The following is a 4,111-nucleotide window of genomic DNA, read 5'->3' on the forward strand; positions in this document are numbered from 1 at the left end:
CTATCCTTTCATGAATTCAGATGTGAGAATTCTGATGTTTGGAAAGAACAGTGAAAATGAGAGACACTAAAACGAGAGACTGAGCACCCTTTTCTCTCTCATAGCTGGTTCATCTTTCTGTGTCTCAGTTTCACGATTAGTAAAACAAGATGGTTGAATTAAAACTCTTAGTTTCTTCTTGGATGCAACAGTTAATGGGCTTATTATTATTGGATAGATTATTATCCTTTAAGGAGCAGAATCTTACTACTTATTAGCTAATTTGACTGTAATTTTGAATCAATTAAAATATTTTATAGATATCAGATGCAGTTTATGTAAGGAATGGTTATGTAAAATTTGCCTGTGATACATGGTTATGTCCTTTCTTAGATAATATCTTCCTTCTTGGATGTGATGTCATTATTCTCAGGTCCTATTACACTGTTTAGGTTAAAAAATGATCATGACACTTGGTCATCTCTCCATGCTTGCGTTCCTCAAAAATTGGCGTAGGCTGTAATGTATTTACCTATTGTCTATGTTTTAGAAACTTTAAAATGTACAAAACCTGAGAGAGGTTTTCTATCTCTAAGAATTTAAGGTAAGAAAATGATTACATGTGTACATTAGAATTTCTATGGTAAAATTACTGTGCATGTAAAAAAATAGGAACAGTTTAAATGTCTCTCTACTAGGGCTTACTTTCTTAAATTGATTTTAGAAAATCATAAGAGTCTTATATTGGACCTTCAGGGAAATGGTGTCCAAGAACTCTACTTAAGAATATGGAAAACATTCACATTTTTACATTAAAAAAATCAGATTTCAATACATTATGTGCAGAAAAATCCTATTTGTAAACAAAGTTATATATATGTGTGTGTGTGTGTGTGTGTGTGTATGTCATCGAAATGTGAATATCAACTGAGAACTTTGAGCTAAAAGTATCCCTTCGTGGGGTAATGATGGGATCTGAAAATGTTTCTGCTCAGATTTATATTTTAGAAGTAAGATATTATTCAAAAGACATCTAGTAATAAAGGATAATAAAACAAAATAGGAGACTTTTTTTTTTATTTCTTAACCTAATTTAGTTCCAATTTGTTAGGCAATCATAATTTGGAGAATGATCTGCCTGAGAGTATGAAAGGAAATTCTGTAAGCAGTCAGCAGTTTTGACTAAAGAAATGTAAGATCAGAACCTCAGAATTTGTCTGAGCTTGACAGTGACTTTTCTAGGAAGATAAATTATAAAAGGTTTTCATTAACTCAAACCTATTCTAACTGATAAAGTCAAATATTTGCTCTCAAACACAGAAAATAATTTCTAAGCACATAGAGTATTTTATAATAGACAAATAGGTGAACAAGATGTTCCATAAAGATAGTTGTGATAGATTTGAGCAGTGGAAACAGCTGTGCAGGCTGTGTGATCCTTTGTACTATACCATAAACTCACAGTCTGTTCATAGGCAAAACACTTCAGTAGATGATGATTCAGTAAACCTAATTAATGTGAGATAAGAAAAGTGAGACAATGGATGAGACACTCATTTTTCTTTTGAAGAACTATTTTGGAATGAATGAATGAATTAATTAATTTTAATTTGACCAAAGAGGGGGAGAAAGAGAGAGAGAGAGAGAGAGAAAAAGAGAGAAGGAAAGTAAGAAAGCATGCTACCAGGTTTGGGACTCAAACCATGGTCAGCCATGTGGGAGTCCAGCACCCTTAACCACTGCACCACTTGCTGGCCCTGAGACACTAATTTTTAAGGAGTGTTAGGGTAAAGGAATAAGAAAGATGACAAAATTGATGGAGAGGAAACATAATTAAGAACTATTTTCTTGGGCCAGCCCTATAATGCTGCATAAGGAACTGGATCCTACAGGGACAACCATGATTTGAATCCTGACTATAGCAGGTGCATGTACCTTCATTTCAAAATCTTTACAGGATGGAGAAATGGAGAGAAAGAATTGTTGTGTGACTATTCCTCATTGACTGATGATCTCTTTCACTCTGTCTCACTTTGCTTAACAAATGCATGCACCCTTTGGCAATTGAAAAAAAATACACACACACACACACACACACATACAAATTACAAAATTTTTTAGAATAATAAAGATGTAAGTACACCAATATACTTACATAAAATAGCCAAAAGATTAGATCATATTAAAATGTATCAAAGGTCTTTTAAACAAATTCTAGAAAAATTAGATAACAACAACAAAAAAATCAAAATGAAGCTCTACCTACACCTCACAACTTCTACAAAACATAACTTCAAAGTGTATCATAAAGCTAAATTCAAGATGTAAAGTTAAATTATCTAGAATATTTGTAGGAGAAAAAATGCATGAATTAGGATTAGGCAAATATGCACTTTTTAAACACAATTTAAAAAGCATGATTCATGGAGAAAGGTAAAATAAATTGCACATGAGATGGAGACTATGTCTTCATTATTCATTTAAATTTTTTGTTATCTATATATATTATATAAATATATATTTATATATATATTTATAAAGTATAGTGCAATTTTTTGTGGGGAGAGAGGTTTTTTTTTGGGGGGGGGGCGTGTGTGCTCACCAGAAATACAAAGAGACACAGAAAATGAGAAATCACTCCCTAGGAGGGATGGTCATGCCACAATCCCTTCTCCTCCATTATCCTTTTGGGATCTTGGGCACACACACACATGCACCCAGCGTGAGTTTAAGCCAGTGGGTCCAGGACTTGAACTGTGGTCGACTACATGGGAGTCAAGCGACATAGCCATTAAACCAACTGCTGGTCCCTAGTGTGATTTTTAATACATTAATATCCTGTGTAGTGATCAAATAAAAATAATTATCATATCTATCACCTCCAAGATTTATCATTACTTCATGTTGGAAACATTCAAAATCCTGTCTTCTAGCTATCTTGAAGTATACAATAAATTATTATTAACTATATTTACCCTCTGGTGCTATAGTTAGAGCTATATATAGAACCTTTGAGTTTATTCCTCCTATTTAATTCTAATTTTGTCCCCTTTAACCACCATCTCCCTATTTCTCCCTAGCCAGCCTGTGATAACCACTATTCTACTCTCTACTTCTACAAGATAAAATGTTTCTGCTTCCACAAATGAGTGAGATCATGTGATATTTGCTGTTATGCTTCTGGCTTATTTCACTTAGCATTTAGTCCTCTAGGCTCACCCATGCTTCTTCAATTGACAGGATTTTATTCTTTTATTCTTTTTCTTTTCTTTTAACAGCTGCATAATACAATGTAAGTGTAGAAGATATAAAGTTCCCACTGCCTCTAATCTGGGACTACTAATATTTGATACCATACTTATAAAAAAAGTATTGTTTATAGAATAGTCATTCAATTTAGTCATTTATAGAAATGTGTAATCCATCAGATGACCAGAAACAACCATAGAGGTACAAGAAATATGAGAAAGCACAAAAGTAGCTTTGCCCCATGGTAAAAGAACAACACTTCATCATCCATAGACAGTACAATGGAACTGATAAAAATGTCAGATAAATAATTCAGAATATTCGCAGTGACAAAAATAAATGAGATGCAAGAGAAGAGAGATAATGAACTCCAGAAGGTGTGAGAGAAAAGAGATAAGAAGTTCTAGGAGATGAGGAAGTTCTTTCCTGATTTGAAAGAAGAAATACACAACATAAGAATCAAATGGAGCTGGTAGAGATGGAGGCTGTAATAAAGAAAATCAAATCTCCCTTAAAAGTGTTAAAAGCAGATTAGACCATGCAGAAGATCAAATCTCAGATGTAGAAGACAAAACCTCTGATGTAGAAAAAAATTACCAAAAAAGACTGAGAAATTAATCCAAACAAATGATTGTAATATACAAAAAATACTAGATATCATTAAGTGCCCAAACATCTAGATAATCAATATCCTTGAAAGTGAAGAAACTTTTAAGGGCATTGATAATCTATTCCATGAAATCCTGGAAGAAAACTTTCCAAGTCTAGAGAGGCATTCAAATATACAGACCCAAGAAATACAAAGGACCCCACATAGAATCAATCCAAGATCTTCTCCAAGGCACATTGGTCAAAACCACAAGACAAGATTCTAAAATTGGCA

Source organism: Tupaia chinensis, unplaced genomic scaffold (assembly GCF_000334495.1).
Source record: "Tupaia chinensis unplaced genomic scaffold, TupChi_1.0 Scaffold143986_1, whole genome shotgun sequence".
Lineage (NCBI taxonomy): Eukaryota > Metazoa > Chordata > Mammalia > Scandentia > Tupaiidae > Tupaia > Tupaia belangeri.